The 20,939-nt window shown below is 42.0% G+C and overlaps 1 long non-coding RNA gene across 1 annotated transcript in view; it reads right to left on the reverse strand.

Annotated features, from left to right (window-relative positions):
- The window catches only part of LOC112953754, a 21,694-nt gene extending 1,284 nt beyond the window's left edge, over positions 1 to 20,410 (reverse strand). The window contains exons 1-2 of the long non-coding RNA XR_003250612.1: positions 20,374 to 20,410; positions 6,263 to 6,366 (exon numbers count right to left, since the gene is read on the reverse strand). This is a non-coding gene — a long non-coding RNA (uncharacterized LOC112953754). The remainder of the gene's footprint in view (positions 1 to 6,262; positions 6,367 to 20,373) is intronic.
- Positions 20,411 to 20,939: the final 529 nt, after the last annotated feature.

Below are 20,939 nucleotides of genomic sequence, written 5' to 3' on the forward strand. Positions count from 1 at the left end.
TTTTTTTTTTTTTTTTTTTTATTCAGATTTTACCACGTTTGGAGCCAGAGCTGTCCCTTACTTTGAGCACACGCACTTCCCAAACACAGAGGTGCCCTGCCCATATTTCAGTCTTTTTGTGACAGTCGATTCACCAGTGGTGAAACTGGAAGTACTACCGTAAGCCCCGTGAGATAAAAGGCAACTCAAGGAAAGCAGGAGAATTCATTCTCAATAAACCCTGAGAACTGTTTGTTCTATTTCTATCTTTGCATTTATGAGTAGTCTTGTTCCTTTCTTTCTCTCAGGAGTCATACCAATAGCATAATGTGCATCAAGGACCAATAACATAATGGAATTTTAAATYACACCTTTTTCCATCTAATCCAGCTTTGGAGGATGCTCTCATTCCACAGTGAATGCAGAAGTGTCTATGTCTTCTCCAGCTAATACCTGCTTATTCACGCTGGGCAGCAATGAGATTTACTTCTGCAGCCTCACGTTCCCTCTTGCTGTCTTAGGCAATGCAAGTCCAACTCCTGACCCAACTGTGCCAYGGTGGATGAAACACGAGGGCTCCAGGGCTAAGCGCTAGCCCGGGCTGCACTGAAGCCCTCGTCCTTCCATGTCCTTGGGGAGAATGCAGCGCACGGGACTCGGCCCCTATCGCTGCAGCCTTTCCAAAGTTGGTGCCTTGCCTACAATCGTCATCTATTTGCTTCCATTGCCAGAGGGAGAACGACAGAAGCATCCAGATAGTGATTCATACACCTATCTCAGGATGGGCTGAATCACCCTCTGAAAGCTCCCTCCAGTGACTATAGGAATTGTAGACAACTGGCTTAAAATAGATGCCTAAAATTAGACAAGTAAACGTAGATGAAATGAAATCCATCCTATGGGGTTTTCCATAATCGGGGCAGTTAGCTGGGCCCCTTTATGGCTTTCTTTTGGAATATTCTTCTTGTCRTGACACACGAAATCTTGCGTACTCCCTGGGAAGAAGGTGGGAATATTGTGAAGTGTGGCATTTGCTGGTGGTGTTGCTAAATAAAGTGTTGGGCCAATTCTGTTGAACCAGCGACACTGAGCAATAGCATCAGAAAGTGAAGCTGTGACTACATGGGCAGGGGCTTTGATGCAAAGGATGAATAATATTTCAAAGTGAAAAGTATCCTGCTATTTTCACCTCCTTGTTTTCAAAGGAGCAGGAGGGGAGAAGGAAAAGGTGCTCACTGAAAATCCTGAGCTAGATTTTTAATAATGTCGACTTTCCGCCTATGCTATCCCCCCTTTTGCCTCACATAGTGAGAAACTTTCCAAGGTTGCCAATGGCACTTAAACAGTCAGCCCACTTTCAGAATTTCAGTCACCTCTTAAACACTTAGAGGCTGAATGGAGTGAAAACCCGTTTTCAGAAGAGTTTCCAAGGAAGTAGAAAGTTTCCACACCCTGAATCTTACACACAAAGAAATGGAAACTGCATCTCTGCTGCCAGCAGTCTGAACGGCCGTATCACGGGCTATTGACTGCTGAATTCTGTAATAAAAAATGTGAACATGCTTGGTGCTGTATTAAAACACACAAATACAGTTTGAAACGTTTAGTTGAACTTTGCGTAAGGAGATTTCTCTGTACTTTGTGTAAGAAGATTTCTTGTTTACAAAATTCCATTTAATGACTACTTTCACACAAGGGCAAATGTAGTAAAATAAAATAAAATACTGTACTTTAACATTCACTCTAATTCTGTGATTGGCCCAAGCCCTATTGAAGTCAATGGAGAGACTTCCTGAACTTTGAAGGCTTTGGGTGGCATATCATCAGGCTCCTTCTTTAACCATTTTTGATGATTTTATGTCTATGCAGTAAAATATAACTCATGGCCTATTCAATCACTAGCTAACTGACAGGTATTTCCAGCTCAGAGGGGGATAAAAATAACAACAAAGTTATGTAGGGTTTGTTCATGGAGTTGCTTAGGAGTGCTGATTGGGAAAGTGGAAAAAGCATTTTTGGGATTCCTCTGCCCTAAATGGATATTTGCTGCCAATGTCAGGCTTAGTCTTGTTATCATTTTGGTTACAGCACAGCAAAGTTAAATTATTTTAATTAAATTGTTATGTAAAAGCTGATGGCTTTGCATTGCCTTTCATATTATACAATAGAAAGACGTTATTATATAAAGAACCAATCAACCAAACCAAAAATTCTTTCCAGAAAACTCTTCTTGTTTAAAGTGTGATCAAATAGTAAAAGCTTTTGTAATGAGCAAATAAAGTTTGTGAACAAGATTTATTTCTCTACAAATTAACTTAGTTTCCAGACCAGTCCAGAAAAAAAAAATCATCACCTTTTCCTGTTGATAAATTTCAGGATCAAAATGCCAAGTCATGGGTGGGTTAGGAAAATCTTGTTTATAATCAAAGGCTTGGCTACCTTCCTACATTTTTTACATTTTAATTATACGCTACATTGGCATCCTGCTACAAAGACACTACTTTCTGGAAATTCCAACTATTTACATGACTAAGCCATAATTAAATCAAGGATTCTTGCCTTTTCCTTTTTTTTTTTTTTTAGTAAAGAATTGTCATTATCGTTATTTGCTGCAGAGAACATTCCTTTGCTCCCAGTGGATATTGGTAGCAAAAACAAACAAGACTATTATTCTCATGCAGCCATTAAGAAAGATGGTCGAATATCTTTCTTTATCTTTCAAGTAGTTGTTAAATACTGCTGCCAAATCAAATTAATGGTTCCTGATATAAAACTGATGGAGATGTCCATTACAAGTGTCAGTAAAATCCACAGATGATTAACAGAGTGAAACCCATCGGCATGCTCCCGAAGAGCTCCTGAACTGTTTTTTTGTTTGTTTGTTTTTTAACTGTGTTTTGACAATTTAACCTAAATAGATGTGGTGCAGGCAAGCAGCACCTGAACTCCTTTGTAAGCCTTATTTTCACAGGAAWTAAAAATGAAGATAACACATACCTTTTTAATCAAGCTGTTGTGAGAATTAGATGTCTGAAAAAGTACATTACATGTAACACTATCAGCTCCTTAGAATACGTCAAATTCTAAATCTTATAGCTGCATCTCCCCTTTTCTAGCAATTCCAATGGGTTCAACATGTTTCGRTCCTTGTTATTGTTTCTTACATTAACAAACTGAAATGAAAGGTATCGCTGAATTGGAAAGTATTMTTATTACAATAGTAGTCATAAGGAATTGGATTTGTATAAAACTATAAAGCAAAAACATTGAGATGATTCATTATGCATCACATGGAGAAAGACGTAATGTTGTTAATATGGGAGAACAGCTGTGTCTGTGTATTTTAAGTGCCTCTTTTTTTCTCTGATGAAAAGTTTTTTTTCTGAAAAAAAAGAAAGAAAAGAAGAAAAAAAACCCCAACCTGATCTTGATTACTGATACTATTGAGAAAGTTCATTGGGAAATGAAAGCRGTCATTGCTGTTGCCATTAATCTCATTTTATGTTAGTTTGGCTTTTACTGCAGAAAGTAAAAACGCTTGAGTTTTGTTGCATACTCGGTCCCATATGTGAGTTAAAGCAAGTTGACAAGCAAGCCCTTGACGCAACCTCACGCACTCTTTGGTTAGAAGCTGTAGAGCAGCAACAGCCCAGATGGGACTTGCTCACTTTATTCCAATTAATTGACCTTTAATTAAAAATGCAACATTTTGTTTTGTTATAAAGAGACATGATTAAAGGGTGCTCATTTGCTAGTTATCTGTATTTTTTTTGATGGTAAAGCTGTTTTGATGTGTGTGAAAAAGAAAGCTCATAACTTTCCATTCTGTCATACTTCAAGCAGGGACCAAAATCACTCTCATGAGTTAATGATATCTATATAGCAATATGCTGTGTTTGTAAACATGACCACAATCTCACCTTACTCATGTGAGTGGGGCAGGCTGGTCACCAAGGGCTYGGTGTCCTTGCTGCTGTGACTGGCTGCTTGCTGCACAGGTTACCTACCTTAATCCCCTTTATTGCCCCAGCCAGTGGTGGAGAGATCTATATAATTTATTAGATGATCCACCTGGATTTTAAAAGTATAGTATGTTCATATAGGGCAGATGTTCCTTATCAATCCTGGGGAAGTCGTTAGAAACATGTAGGTTTGCCCAAGGAGCGGCCTCCTCTACTGACTGGGCTGGAATAAGGATGAGTTATAGAGTCTTGGCTATCTGCTATAAAGATCTATGCTAAAGATGCAAGTTCAGTTAGTGCCAGGCAATGGAGAGAAGGAGATGGCGACAAAATAAACCTGGGACAAACCTGTGAGAAAGTTATGGGGCGGAAAAGTGGTTTCAGAGGCTGGTCTGCTAAAGGCAATGCTTCACAAAGCTGCTTCTTCAGTTTGAGACCAGCAACGTGGCCCCTTGCGAGCGACTCTCATGCCAGCGCTCAGGAGCTGTCCTTGCTGCTGTCATTAGTCAGTCACTCTTTTATAGCGCCCAAAGATTTGCTCTGTCTTAGCCACTGTTAGAGGTGATGACTTTTTAATGGCAGCCAGCACGCCTGAAGATTTCCTGAGATGGAACAATATTTTGAAAGCAGACATTTCCCCTGTAAAGCCAGATGCCTGGCCTCCTATTGCTGTAATATCGAGGTTAATTTGGGAAGCTGAGCCCTTTGAATTACCACTGCAGTACAACGACATCTACGTGCTTGTTTTTTGATGTTTTATTTCAGATCCTTGTAAAAATACCAATGCAAGTTTTAGCTATTACTAATCACATTAAACTAGCGGACACATTTTACTATTTGGCAGCGGGTTTATYCTATGTACTGTAACTGAGTCTGTAACAAGATTCCCACTTCACTTTGTTTGCTTATTTGGTAGTGCAGATAGAAATGGGAGGATGCCGAAAATTAAAACTCGATTTAGGCCACATAATCTCCTTCATTAACTATCAGAGATGCTGGATAAGGTTCACTTGGGAACCTATTAATGGAAACACATCTGCTCYGTCCATAAGAATCAAAAGTTTGATAGAAAGTGATTAACTGCTGCTAATGGAAGGAGGCYCTACTCTGGGAGAGCAAATATGCAGCACACTTGGATGCACAAAGCACATAGCACAGATGAACGTAGCTCTTGATATGTCCCGTTTGCAGATGCAAAGGCAGCTCTGAGGGTTGTCAGGGCTGCATATGGGCCATGTCAGGCCACCTGGCCCCTGGCTGGCAAGCCCCTTTGGTGCAGACTTTCTCCATAACAGCTAACTGGAAAGAAGCCTTTCTTTCCCGATTCAAACATATTTTATTAACAGTATTTGTATTATGGTAGTCACAAGAGACCCTAATCAAACCAGGGCCTTCTAGTATTAGATGCTGTCCAGACACATAATACAAACCAGCTCTTGCCTTTAAGTTCTTAAAGGCTTGCAGATAAGGCAGAGCACRGGAAGGGAAACCCGACACGATGCAAGGAAGTGACACGACCTGCCTTGAGTTTTACAAGACAACTGAGATCTCACAGGTCTCAGTACAGCACTACTGGACCATAYCTGCTGCAAGGGTGGAAAATGAGGGATGGAATCAGCAGACACATGCACTGCCCCATGTTGGCTCCAGCAACAGGGAGAGCAGCTGTCCTGGAAGATGCTCTGAGTATTTCTGCAGAAACCTCAGGAACGTTCCCGATTTACAATCACCTTCTAAGAGGACAATGCTATACCTCTTTAAACGTATAGAAGGCATGAGGCAGAATGGCAGGAAAATCCTGCTTATTTCTAGGCACTACACCAGCAAGCAGAGTCTAGATGAAGACAAAAACCTGCAGTTCTGATGCACGGTGCCGCGACTGGACGTTTCTGTAGAAGATCTAATGTATTCATGCTGTCAGGTCACATACATTAGACCTAGAAACCTGGTGTTTTCTTTCTTCTTCCTCCCCCCTGCCCTCCTTTTTGGAAGCACTTTGAGCAAATATATTGAATGAGACATTTGTGAGCATGGAGCCCATTAATAACACAAGTCAAATGCAATGCTGCAGACTCATTCATGCTGCTCTTGGGAGCCAAGGAAATTAAAATCCTATACATTTCTTTTCTGCCCTGGGGAAATTAAAGACAAATCTTGTGATGGGGCTGATTGGAGACAGGTGAAATGTCTGTTTGTTTTTAAAACTATACAGATCTCATTCTGAGAGTCCCTAGATTTCTTTAAAGCATGTTCTGTGGCTATCAGAGGATAGATGACTTGCAGAAGAAAAACAAGTTTGAAGACCATCTGAGAACCAGTACCTGTTCAGACGCCAAAGAGTAAAAGGTTCTGTAGTAGAAGACTCCCTTCTGCCAGCTGGTGGAGACACGCATCTTTGATTTCCCATAGTCGCCAGGACACATATCTGTAAGAACAAGAACCTGTGGTCAAGTTACTGTTAAAAGAACAGCAGCAACAGCAAAAACCTTCCATGAGTCTCAAGGAATCAATAAACAATGCAACAGGCAGTAACAAACAAGTTTTGCAGAGGCATATCTTTTTTGGATATAAAAATATATTCAGGGCTATATTGCTCCTTTATATAATGGACATTTTATTCAAGGTGCATTGGAGCTGTGGCCGTGCACATATAGCCCTGAGTACTAGTCCTTCTCCAGGCAACCACTGCAAACCAGGATGCAGATGTCAATTAAGTTAGTAGTATTAAGTGGCCAGGCAGACATCAAAATTGCTTGGTCACGCATCAGACATTCTCGTCTAAATAGATATATAAATGGCCTCGTTTTATAACTGCTTCCTCCAGTCAAGCTCCCATGATATACTGGACTTGCTTATGCTCCTTTTATTGCTGCCATCTGATTGTATAACCCTCCACTGATAGCAGCTCTTCATATTGCATCGATTATAAAGAGAACAGGAAAATGAACAAAATGTACTCTTTGTGTTTACAGTATGAACTATAATTTTGTGGCCCTCCTTGGACGCCTTAACAGAAGAATCAGATGCACTATTCTCCATGTTTGGCAACATGTTCATGATTTTTCTGGGAGCTGTGTCCAAGTTTACTCAGCTCTTGTAACTGTGCTTGCCTGCGATCACGAATGACTTTTCTTAGGGCATGGGAGACAATSGGGACTCTTGGTGAACCTGTTGTGACAAGGCACGAGCTCCTATGGAACCAAGAATTCTGGAAGAAGAAAGGATGCTCATCAACCTTGAAAAGTGGCACTTCTTCTGCAAGCAGCTTTTGATCTGAAATTAAATTGACCGAATACCACGCGAGAGAGAGGGAGGGTGATGCTCTTGGCAGAGGTTGCCCTACTCTCCAAGCTGACAATATTGGGATTGACGGTTCTCCACTGGCAAAACCTTCTCTGCTCCCCGCCTCGTTGTGCCACAAACTCTGGTTTTGCTCTTCTCAGCTTCATTCACGTTGAATGACTCAGGGTTACAATAGCCTGATTAAATTAAAAGTTTAAGGTACGGTGAATCTGATTTTTTTTTTTTTTTTTTTTTTAAGAAACCAAAGCAGAGAAAAAGGAATTTATTTATTTATCTCTTCTTCCATTCTAAGAACTCCTATGAAAATTGAATTAGTTCTTTGTACAATTGCCTTTCTTTCTTTAGGGCCAAGGAGTAGAAGTGAGTGTTCTTCCACTCTTCTGTACAGTAAGAAAAACACTTCTACTATGGGATTAACTACACCAAGTGCTAGTGCCTGTCTTGCTCAACTCACCTCAGATGTAACAACAAAAAAAAAAAAGAAAAAAAAAAGGAAAAAAAGAAAAAAAAAAGCAGCAGTTTGGTGTAACTCTGTAACACGGACCATGCAGACTTAGCTTTTTGCACTAGTTTCAGAGTCAAGCCAAAAGACTGCATAGGGTCAAATGTATAGACAAGATCCAAAAMCAAGAGGCCACACTGGTTCACCCTCTTGTATTGCTCCTGGAAAGTGTGCACTGAAGTTCTGYAGGAATACGGGTCTTTCCTGGGAGCGTATCAGTATCCAATTTCCCTAAATAAGCCTATATAAAACAAAAAGGCACATKAGAGGAAAGGAAAACTGAACCATGTTTCCTCAGTTTCCATTTCTGCTGAACAGCAACATTCGTTGGAGCGTCACTAACGCTGTTTTTGTTTTGTTTCCATAGTCTTCATCAACTGTGTTTGTTCACAGAGAGATTTCACAGCATTTTTCCCATGCAAAAGAATCGCTCGGTCCTTGCAATGTTCTATTAGCTGTTGTCTGCCCAGTGATGAGCTTAAACTGCAGYGAGGGAGATTAGATAACAGAAAAAGGAGGTTAGATAACAGGAAAGCAAGGCCAATCCACCACCAGGAATGTTGCAATAACATAGGCAGGGAAGAGCCTGAAAGCTGTAGTGTCACTTGAGGATTTTAATAAGGGTTAGACGAAGACCTATGGGAACGGAGGAACTTGTCTTTGTTCAAGCTATTGACTTTATAGCCCCTCATCCAGACCTGGTTTCTATGGCAGGGTGAATTTTTTCATTGGTAAATACAGATTAAATAAAGCATGAGTAATGTGTATGTAGATCTGGATGATATCTTGGCACCAAAATCAATTTCCTGCTCGGACAGATTTAGATCGGTTTAGTTCTCTACAGAGATTGGAAAGTTGTTTCAGAACATCTTTCCTGTGATGCTTAAAACCCCTCTTTACATTTCCATCCTAAATTTACTCAAAAATGGCTTGATTCCAGGCCAACATTGTCCTTTAGCTTAAATAACTCTCCCTTCCCTGGGGGTTTACCTGCACTATTAATAGAAAGCAATCAAATGCCTCCTTTTCCTAGCTTAAACACAGCTATTTTAGCTTTTTCTCCCACCTCCCTGCTCGCCCAGTGCTCTTCCCCTGAACCCACTGTCCTTGTCTGCCTCCGTCCTTTGTGCTCGCCACATCTCCAGTTAATGCTCTTTGCATCTTCCTTCTCCCTTTCCATTGCAATGAAGGCACCTTGTCACGGAGACTCCTCTAGTTAACATGAATTTCACTTCTTTTACCTAAGAGCGTGTGTGTTAACAAATTAGTGATGATTTGACAGTAATTCTGATGTGTCTTGCAGTAGATGAAGCCAGGCTACGAGGCCAAGCAGGTGATCACAAGCTGCAAATAGGTATCACGGCAGTAAATAAATGTCCTTTATGAGAACGATACGCTGTACAACCTGTTTTGGGCATGCACATATGCATGCAGATGGAGAATTTCAAACTCCCTGTCTTTATCCCAAGATTATTATTATTATTACTAGGTTTATCACTACCATGCTGCTCCTCCTGCCTGGGCAGCCAGCAGGGATGGTGAAGGATCCCCCTTAAAACCCACACATGAGGCAGACATCAGCAGGTAAGCACATAAACCTTGTGTTTTGTTGTGATGGAATCCGGGCAGGAGAGAAGGCAACTTGGAATTCACCACGGAAAATATTTCTGAAAGCAGCTGTGGGAGAAAGGTTACTCAGCTAGCATGGGAATTATTCTGGGGTACAATAAATCCTTGCAGCTCTGCCATCAGCTCGCACAACCAGCCTCCTCCCCAGTCCTGCTTGGCACCCTGTGCCCTGCTCCCCTGCAAGGAATGGACTGGATTTCTGCCTTTTTCTCCACCACTTCCCTAAGCTTTCCATGCTCCACAAGCCAAAAWTATTTAAACTGCAAACATCTCTTTTTCTTTATGGGAAGAGGTAGATTGCTCCACATGCACACGGGAACAGGATCTTCCTAGACCTTCACGTTTAATTGCAAGTGCCTTGAGTTGGGGCATGCACTTTGAGAGCTGCAAGCCCTTACCTCCACTATTCCCCCTGCAGATGCCTGGAGAAAACCCCCCTTTTTCCCCCAAAGTATTATGGCATGGGCAAATTAATGACCAGGAAAGGAAAAACAGCATCTAAGGGACTGTTAACTAATGTGGCCCTGCTAGGAGATGACTGGTTTCATTTGGCCTTTGAGGCAGTCGTGAACTYAAGGCCAGGGGTGAGCTGAAAACTGCTCGGATGTCTATCACGTAACTTCAGCAAGAGCCTGCTTGGCACATTTCAGCGCAATGAAAACAACACAGAAATATTTCAGTGTAGGCTGAATGGGGGGAAAAAAAGACAGATGCGTAGTAATTAATCTCATCCGTTGAAATTTGCTTATGCTATTTCTTTCCTTCTTTAATCATTGTTCCAAACCTTCAGCAGGGATGAGAGAAGTGACAGGACGTTTTAAATAAACGTTTCACTCCTAAGTACATTTTTGAAACAAAAGAAATTAAAAGCAAATACACTTTGAGCCTGACTGTTAGTGGCTGGCATATTGTTTTCAGCTCATCAGTTGAATGCAAGTCCAAAATGCTAATACTTGTGTAGCTACATCTCCAGTTCCTTTAATTTTCTTGATCTTCAGCTTGTGCTTTGCTTATGTCAGTGGAGTTAGGTCAGCTACATCTCTTAGCCTTCTGACTCAGATTACTCAGAAATATATATATATATTTTTTTTCATTGGACGGATAGGATTTGATTTTAAGTGGGGAAACTGGATATGCTTGCTTCGAAAAACAATTATTAGCAGCATAATGGCAGCTTTTCCTCTGTAGAAACTCCTCTTTATTCTTCATGGAAAACACCAAGGAGTTTTTGGAATAAGTGCAGCACACTTTTTTTTTTTTTTTTTTTTTTTTGGAAACTACTACAGCATTTTTTCCCCTTCAGCTTTGTCAGGAATATCTTCAGATGGGAAGTTTTTCATTCTATATATGGCCTGAGTTAATTGCTTCCCCTTCCAAGGATTCTCAGAGATGTGTTTAGTGAGACGCTGGAGAAGCTGTGCTGAGTGGTGGGAATGGCAATCTACAGGCATCCAATGCAGAAGGAGCAGAAGCAGGACCAGAGCTGGCAGTCAGAAACCACAAGCCCGTACATGACCTAGGAAGGAAGCAAAAAACGATGCTTCCGAAACCCATAGCATATAATAATTCACTTTAATGTTCCGTTGTTGCCTTGAATCCATGGCAGGGRAATAAAAAATGGAAAACTTCAATTGAGATTTACTAGAGCAAAGCTGTCTCCTGGTCCTCCAGCTGTCAGGGAAGGAGCTCTGCTCCCCAAGCTGCAGTTCTTGAAGAAAGGAGAGCTCTGCATGGCAGGAGGGATGTCCCTCCTGGTCATCCCGCAAATGGTCATCCCTCCAAAAAACTCCTAAAAGCAGTAATAACRGGACCTAGCTGCACACAGGAGAGACCGTGATGGTACTCTTCAAAACAGGAAAAAAAAGACTATTATCTTCAGAAAACAAATTTTCCCTCTCTCACAGGCATGATCACTGAAAGAATTCTGAAAAATTTCCGTCTGTCTTTGCATGTCTTGAAGAACCTCAAGCTGTTGATACCTGATAAAATCCTCTGATAGCGAAACAATGAGCGATACTAATTTTTTTGGCATGTTTAGGTAGAATTACGATTCTGGAAATACAGTTAGTGTTACCAGGCTGGAGAATGCTCTTTCTCAAGAGGCAAAAAGCAAATGTCTATTTAAGACATCGTCAAACTCCCTTTGGGCTTCATCATGTCCGACAGATTTGTGAGTCATTAAGAGGAAGTATTTTACTGCTATCCTGTTTGGTCAGCAGGTGGAAGGGAAATAGCTCTTGCAAATCTTGGAAAAAATGAATTTAACAAGACTTGAATTTCAGTACCGTCTTAGTGCTTTTAGTCTCAATTTCCCTCTTAGCTTCATGTAGTGCCAGCAGTTTTGTGGCTATTTTACAGATGAAAACAGTAAGACAAGATTCTGGCATAAGAGCATCTTTTTGAGTCTATATCATTTTGCGCTTCKTTCCAACTTTTCACCTACTAATAACTTCTTAGCAAATCTAAAGAGCACTTTTCCTTCCTTTGTTCAAATTTTCTCCAATATTACAGAGCTCTTACCCACTCCTCTTCAAGATTTTTTGCTGCAAAATGAAAACTRTCTTTCTGCAGACAACCAGGAGTAGTTATTTCTTTCCCTTAAAACTACAGAATAGGATATAAAAAGGACTTGGGAAGTTCATAAACATCACAAAAGGGATGAATTTAATCCCTAAGGAAAAAAAAGAAATTGCAGATATGTCTTTTTTTCATAATCCAAGAAAAAATAAGATAATGAATTTTGCTGAAGAAATCAGATACAACTATTTCCCGACAGGATTTGGGGAAATAAAATAAATGTTCCAGTGATCCTGAGAACATTGCCTAACTGGAACCCTCATCCAGCTGATGTTGTACTGAACAATCTGTAGCATCACTTCACACGCTGTTGAAAAACATTAGCTCTCATTTAACATTCATTCTCTTGCCAAAYGCATTCTCAGGATGTTGTGCTCTGTTGCAGAAGACTTCAGTGAGGTTCAGCAACACGAGAGATGAGTTTCACCACAGCTAAAGATGGCAATTATTCACAGCACCCAACTCAAGGTACCCTGCTCAGCTCTTCAGTTTCCTCTATCACAGAGTTGATGGAGAGACACAGGCAAAAATGGAGCTGCTTAAAGTTGCCATGCATAAACCTCTTCACCTTTCCACTGGGATGGATAAGCTGTGAAACAGCCCATTGGAAGGGGTTTTCCTCCTTGCTGTTGAGGAAGACCTCAAGTCTGGGCAGAAACCRTCCAAGAGAAGAATGCTGTGCATTTTTGAGACAACCCTATAAAAGAGATCAAGCACTACCAAGAACATCTACCAAGAATTCAGAAAGCCCCCAAAATACAAAGACCTGAATTATACGGGTTTATTGCAACAGGGTTGTTAGCCTTTTTCTTTCTTTCTTGCAGTCATTTAAAATATAAGAATAGGATAATCCTGCTCCTTAACCAAACCTTGGCTATAAACCAGTTTTGAAGACCTTTCAGAGCCACTTTTTCTCACTGTTTAACATATTTCTGGTTCAGCAGATATCCATCTCAGAACAGCAATGAAGAAACGAGTCCATTGTTCAGCAGAGTACATAAAAACTCTGAGGTTTCCTTAGAGATGTTACAAAGTGATATGTGATCTTGGGTGCTCAGATTTGAGACACACAAGAAACATTTTACAGCATTCATAAATAAATGAAGCCCCTGGGCAAACCCGATGAGAGGACAAATGTATGATATAAAGAATGATCCTCTGACCCTCATCATGTGTTTGTTTCTGTAACTACATTCAAAGAGAGGCTTTTGGGAAACGCTGCAGTGTTTTGATGCATGTGCACATTTCATTTCCAGGTTCCACCTGGGACTTGTAGTAGCTGGACAGCAAGGAGAGCGATTGTTCTTGTGGTTTCTTTCTGGCTCGAGCTGCAGGCTGATGCACCAGAAGTCTTACGAGAAATTCTGATTTGTTGGGATTTCCTGCTCAATTCTGCATACAAAGGCAGGCCAAGCGATTCAGCTGACACAGTTATTGGAACCTGCAGGCGCTTTTCCCAACACGGATTGATTTTGGAACCCTGCTTTTCACCCACCACTCTTTGTTACATCCTACAAACTTCCTGTATGATATAACCTGGATCTACTTTTTTACTAAACACCATTGAGTGTTATGAAGTGTCTTTGTATCCTGCTAAAGCACTGCCATCCCAGAGAGAGTTGTATTTCAATGGCCAGGAAGAGATTTCCAGTCACTGAGATTTAAGAAGTTACCACGTATCGGCTGAGCTRTAGGAAATCTCCCTATGTGCTTTTTTTTTTTTGTCTTCTAATCCGTGGCAAATGCAACACAAAGCATCTTGCCTTCCACTTCCCTGCCTGTGTGCTAAACAAAGGAGAAGTGCCTGGAAGGAATCATGCAGCACATGTAGAGCTGGTGGGTAGGAAACCATGGGAACTTAAGCGCGAGGCTGAGCGTCAGAAACTGGAGGAGAATTAGCATGTTGTTTGGCATATACAGCATTGCACGGCTCTGTCAGAATTGGCAGTGACTTATTGTGCTCAGGAATCACAATGCTCTAAAGCAGCAACTCTTGCTTCGTACCGAGACACTATCACTCAAACCGTCTATGGCTCTGAGCTTTGCTACCGTCCTGACACCGTGCTCTGCTCAAAGACCTCCTCATTTGTAGAGCATCAGCAAGTCACCATCATGCATAAGCTGCTATGTCTCCAAATAGGCAGTAAATATTAAAAAAAACCCCAACCACCTGGTCTTTGGAGCGGGAGKTTTGCCAAACAAGACTTTTTCATTCATTAATGGATGTGCACGGGGCATCTGCACGCTGCTGCCTACATTACGTGGTCCTCACTTTCCTCTGCTTTAACTGCACCCTTCATCGCTGCTGCYGGAGCAAACCTCTGCCCCAGCTGGGTGCAGAGGGAAGCAAAGTGAAAGAAAAAACACCCTTATAAAAAAAACCTACTAAGATCAAGTTTGCCAATAGAAAATTCTCAGCTTGCATGAACAGAAAGAAAATCTTTATAATGGGGGAAAAAAAACCCAAACCAAATCAACAGTTAAAACCTTCTAATCAAGACAAACTTATAAACCTTATAAAACCTTATAAACAAGACAAACTCAGGTACTGCAGTTGCAGTGAATAAATAAAAATCATTTGCTGATCAAGAACACTAATTAGCATACCTAAACCAAATGGAAAGACACTTCATTCTCTCGCCAGCTCCATTTTACTTGCCTACTGGGAAGAGGAAAGTTGACAGCTTGTATTCGGAGCCTGAACTCGGGAGGAAACCATGCTTGTAGTGGTGAATGTCCATGGAGAGAGACATTTGCTGACACAGACTAAGAAAGTTGCAGGTCTCTTAAATAAAAAAAAAAAAAAAAAAGAAAAGAAAAAAAAGTGGACTCTTAGAAAAGGAGTCCAGCAATGTGGTGCCCGACGGGCTCTTTTGGCCAGCTGGCTTCTTGGGGACAGGACGGTTGAGGTTTCTCCTGGGGAGAGTGTGAAGGAACAGCTTCTCCCTCAGACTCATGCCTCATTTTTAGACTTATTTGGAACTTTGATATGGTGATTGGCATTGGAAAACAGACTTTTTCCCCCCAACTAAAGCGCTGACACTGAAAAAAAAAAAAAGCCCATTGGCCAAAAAATCACACACTAATTGCAATGAGATAGGGAATGGAATAAGTTAACCCTGAACGATGGCAATATTACTCCAAAAACGTTTACTGTATGATGTGAGTCACGGTGTGGTTTGGTCTTTTGTCTATGCAGAGTTTGCAGTAATTTTTTTTTTCTTGCAGCAACAGAAGATTCATCAAAAGGCAGGAGCCTGACGGCTTTATCAAGTGCAGCACCCCGTGCCTGGCAGCCACACTCGCCTATCGATTCCACAGGAGGTGGGAAAGCCTCGCAAAGGCTCCTCACCAATTGCACAGCAATATCCTTTTGAGGAAAATTCTTTCCTGATCCTTGCTTTAAAGAAGTGATTTGAGATTAATGTAAAGACCATTTGTCATTTTGGTTGTAAGAAACACTAATGGCTTTACCAGCCTTTTGCATTTTCTACAAATTAAGCTTGCTTGTGAAGGTACCTGTTAAACGCACAGCACCGAAACACAAAAAGCCTCCTCCAAGTGGCAAAGACTAATTGCTGCTAATTGTCAAGTGTGTTTATTGCATGGGAGAATTGATAAACTGTAATAAGATGTGATGGATTTAGCCAGCTGTGTTTCTACAATTTCAGGCTGGTATATGTCCAACAGAAACCAAGCAAATTACACAAGTACAAAAAAAAATATATAGCACAATAGTGTTGATTCAGCACTGGTGTATTTTCTCCTCCTGATTATTTTTGCAATAACAAGTGTCTGATAAGTGGGTTAAAGAGTGACTGAGGGATATGGACTTGGAAAAGAATTATCACGCTGTTTGTTAATATTCCTCCAGTTAATTGGAAATGTAGGCAAGTCATGGAATAATTTAGACTGGCAATATGTTTCATGAGAGTTTCCTTCTCAAGCTGAAAAAAAAAAAAGAGAACACACTGTCTGTATTAGTAATGTATTTAGATAAGTAAATGGAGTCAGATCTAATACTGCCTCTATGAAAAATAAACGGAGACAGAATCCACAGTGGAAAATGTGTTTGCTTCTGACAGGCATTTGTATGAGCCATGGCATCTCAGCAGCTCCGGATGAAATTCATCTGCAGGAAAACCTGCGCGTGGGTCGCTGCTTTTGCCCCTGTCTCGTGTGATGCCCCGAGGCTGGARGGGGTTGCACAGCCCTTTCCACCTCTCAAACATGGTCAATGTTCTACCCTGAGCCCCACTGGGTATCAGTAAACCTGGCTTTAGCCACCACATGCAGCCAGGGAACACCAGCCTAGAAGAAGCCAACTCAGATCTTCAGCTGCTGGAATCAGAGATGTCTCTGCAGGGAAGACTGGAAGCTCCTGGCATACCAAGGGCTGAGGACAGTGTGGTGGTACCTTCATCTGCTGATCTTCCCTTTATTTTTCCCCTCTTTTGTTAGCCAATCTCCTCCTACCAAAATCCTGCCAAAAAGTTAACCACTCCAAATACTGGGAACRGTCACTTGATATTTGCAGCTAACCACATCCTCCCAAATCTTTGTCRTTGCCTACTTGGATTTTGAGGTCTCGGAGACCAGTTCACCCCCTGCCTGATGAGGGCTTGGCTTCAGACAGAGTTCCCAGGCAGCCTTGAAAAACTGGACACAACTTGTCAAATTATGTGATTTGTCAAAACTAAAAATGTTTTCATGATGCCTGACTAATGAATATGCAGAGACCAAAAAGGGCTAATGAGACATAATCATTTTGGCCCTACAGAAACCGCATAAAGATTAATCATACAATGAAACAAGTATATATGACATCAGTCTTCACATAAGGCACATAGATCTTCCTGGTAGATAAGTCGAGTTAAGTTTGCATCCTATAGAAATTAATACATCAAAYTTCAGGAAGGTCTTTGATCTGGGCCACATGGAGCTAGATTAGAAAATGCACTACATGTATACAGTCTTTTCAAATTTCAGGGAAGTTATTCCTTGATCACAATAAAGACAGAAATCAAGGAGATTTCCTTAAGGAAAACGCCAAAGTTCAGGGCCTCTGACACAGCTGGGATGTGGTGAGCTCTGTTTTGCTCTTGAATTCACCTGTATCAACTCAAATTGGACATACAGACACCACAGCAGCTTCCAACACATATTCAGCCTGAATTTCATTAATATCTTACTGGGGCTGGGAATATTTTGCTCATGACCAGTGTTCAGATCTGCTCAGGCTTTGTCTGGAAGCTGAAAAACTCTCCAAATGGAGCCATCTTTTGTAACTTAATTGAAAACCTTAGTATTCTACAGTGGGTTTTTTTTTTTTTTAAATAAATTTAATATATAATCCTCTTAGACTATGGAATTCTATAACAGTGTTAAAACTAATCCAGCAGAAAGTATAAAGTACTTATTAAATTCTACAAGTATTTTCAGTAATTTCTGCATAGGACACTTAAATTTCCATAGCACCCTCCATTCTATTTCTACCAGTTTCCACATTTTTTTTCCAAAAATGATCAGTTTTTTTTTTTTTCCTTCTCAGTTAGAAATAAAGAAGCCTGCTTCTCATCTGAGGTCTGGTTGCACCAATACCAGCTTCTGCAAAACACAGCACCAGACTTGTAGCTGGTGAAATCCAACATAAATCCCCTGCACTGTCAAGCTCAGCCACCCAGCCTCCAGCACCTCCTGCACCAACTGCTCACCTCAGTGCACTCCAACTAGCTTATAAATCCACGTGGGACCTGTTTTTGGCTCACATGTGCCAGTTAGCCAACTTGAAAAACTATTGTTTTGAACTCTGGTTTATTTTAGTAGCTGTAAAATTAGCTGTGTTAGTTTATAACTCCTGGRATGGGCTGGGGATGTGTTACTGCCTCTTAATGGTTTCTTTCAGGGATGGATAGAGGAGCCAAGGACTGAGGTCACCAGTGCTCAGTAGCCTGAATCTGCAGAGCTTTTTCCATCCGCTGCAAGGGAACACTTCTGATGCACAGTCACAGCTGACCTTTGCTAGCAATGCTCTTCCCCAGATACACTCAGTATCCCAAAGGATGAACTTCCCACTCCCCAGGCACGGAAGCACCATGGTTTCCACTGCAGAACWCGCGCTGTGGAGCTGCTGCCGTGCAGAGGGGCCAGGCGCTGCACAGCCAGTCGCCAAAAAGGCTCCTGGGCGCAAAGACACTGCCTGAATTCCCTGCAGCACTAGGAAATCTCAGACAAAAAACCCAGAGGGAGCTGTTGGCACACATCACGCGGCCATCAAACAGGAATCCTGCTCGTGCATCAGCCAGCTTGCTGGCCAGCAGGAGTTCAGAAACTATTTAGCACATTAAGACTAGCAAATATATACCTACAGCATAATCGACATATAACTAACTATATATGGACTATATATGCGTATAGGATACTTATACATGTGGAAGTGGACCTAGGCACAACGCTTTGCAGAGCTGAAAATGGGCTGYAAGTTCGTAGAGCAACACCGTGTGCCTACGTGAATCACACGGACTCGTGTGCTGCTCTGCAYCTAGGAGCACTGGTAGGATTCGTTCCTCCCTTTCCTTACAGAAGAAAGATGCTGTTGTCATGTGTTGTGTCATGACAGGGACACCTTTGAAGAAATGCTGCTGATATCTTCAAAGTTGGGTCTGAGAGACACACAGATACTAGCCCTGAGTAAGCTAGTTGAGACGGAAAACAGGGAACTCGATGCTCTGGGCTAGTGCACTTTGCTTTTTAAATTATTGGGAAGAGGCTCGTTATCCCACGGCACCTGTGGTGTGTTGTATCCATCTCCATCTCAAAGGTCTCCCTTTAACCATGTCCTTACCATCCCACTTGCACTGCAATAGATTTTAAAACCCTCAAAGTGTTTTTCCTCTCAACATATAGTAGGAGTTGTGGAGAAAATGCAAGTGATAGATTGTTGTTTTCCTTCTTTTTATTTTCCCCCCTCCTCTTAATTTTACATTCTCCAGAAATATCTACTCCATGTTAGAAAGCTAAATCGARTAGCGGACAATCCAGCTCTACCCATTGGAAACCTTTCAACTGACTCAAGAGGAAGATTAAATCTCTAAAATGTAATAAAACAGACAAACAAAAGATATTCTGTAACCGAGGTGAGGTCCAAATTTCCTCCCTGTCAATGGGAAAATTCACTGGATTCTCTTCAAAAGTGTATTCTGCTGACCTAGTGCTGACCGAGTAAGTAACACACAGGATCAGCAGCCGAGCAGTTTTGGAAAGATTGCACAGTAGGAAAATAAAGGGCTAAATTGATAATCCCATCATGAAAATATAACTTAATTGGGAACTACATATGAAAGATCAAATCCAAAYTGTAGCAAACTCAACAAATCTGCCTCTGTTTGCTGCAGGTGCTGGCAGAGGAGGTGGATGCCTGCTGTTTTGACCATGTACAGGATGCAGTTGTGCCTAATTGTCCCAATCACATCATGCCGAGCGCTCACCATTCCTCAGAGGACACTATTTTTTACTGAAAGTTTAATCCCCGTAAGAGGATTCTCGGCCTATCCCCGGCAGAATCAGAAGTCAGGCTTTTCACGCTGCCCTTAGGAAAAGAAGGAATTTTGATAAGATTTGTGTGTGTGTCCTGCTCCGCGCAGGAGTTCCTTGCACAAGACACCCCAGCCTCACCTAACARCCGAGCAAAGCTTCAGTGAGGTGCCAAGCTTTACGGCCTTCCTTTCCACTTTTTCCCATTTCTTTTTCCTTTTGTTTTTCCTAGAGACCTCAGTCACCACTGTGTTTGTGGTATATTCATAAGAATTAAGCTTTTTGGGGYGGAACAACATTATGCTGCACTACAGTGACTCCAAGCCTCACACATSTCATCGCCAGGGGCCAACCCACCCATGAGGCCCCCTGGGTCTCCCAGAGTCCRGATGCGGACATCCACAAGATTGGTGGACCTTATGCACACCCACGCAACGCATTTTCATTGCGGTGAATTAAAACCACACTCATGTCAACCCGCCTGTGGCCTGGAAGGGGCAGGTCTGCAGAGCTTGGCTGTGAGTTTTACTGCTTTCTACGACGACCAGACTGCAAACATAGATGCTTATCTAAATCAAGCCCACAGGCGCGCACAGTAAATAAAGAGAGCCGTATTTAGCTCGCGCTCGTTGCTGCTGAGGAAGCTCAGCTGATTATCCACAGCAAGCAGAGCATGGGTGGCGTTACGGGACCAGGGACGCTGGCATCGCGCTGGTTTACGCCACCCAGCCACCTCCATGGCCATCTGGCCCCGCTGATGCAAAGCAGAGCTAATCAGCACCTCTGTTGTGAAACCCTCCAGCAGGAAAAAATGGGGAAGGARGGAAAGTGGTTGGATAGACCACGACACACCACAGCATCCTCTTTAGATGATGGAATGGCACTAACCTGTTGGATGCAGGATGAGTGGGAGCCCGCTGGAGTAGAAGAGCATCTCTGTGCCCACCTGCAAAGCTGGGACCCACTCTGCAGGGTTTTTCAGKAGAAACAACAGGTTTTTAGAGATGAGGCCTCACAGAAGGCGGCAGCAGCAGGAGATTTATACCCAGTGCAACAGTGCATCCTGTCCCAAGTGATTCTGTGTCTTCCCATCTCTGCTTTGACAGATGATCCGTCCATAAAGCGCTTTGCAAAGCTCCAGGCCATGCAATAGCACTGTGAGCACCAAGGAAGGTCAGATATAACAGAGCCGCTTTGGGTTTAGAAGCCACTTGTTAAGAAGAGCTGAGGGATCACTCAGCTCCATGCAGTGGAAGCAGTTCTTGCAAAGGAATTAAGGGGAGTAAAGCACCCGCTCCATAGCACAGTGCCCAGCTAGTCTGGTCTCCTTCAAACTATCTGTGAGCCTTCAGACAACTGGAACAAGCCTGGAGTAAATATTTTCTTTCTTTTCTTTCCAGGAGAAAAGTCCTTGCTCTTTTGTGCTCTGCTTATATAAGGCACCGTGGCCCTTG

Source organism: Nothoprocta perdicaria, unplaced genomic scaffold (assembly GCF_003342845.1).
Source record: "Nothoprocta perdicaria isolate Ctin4 unplaced genomic scaffold, notPer1 scaffold_46, whole genome shotgun sequence".
Taxonomy (NCBI): Eukaryota; Metazoa; Chordata; class Aves; order Tinamiformes; family Tinamidae; genus Nothoprocta; species Nothoprocta perdicaria.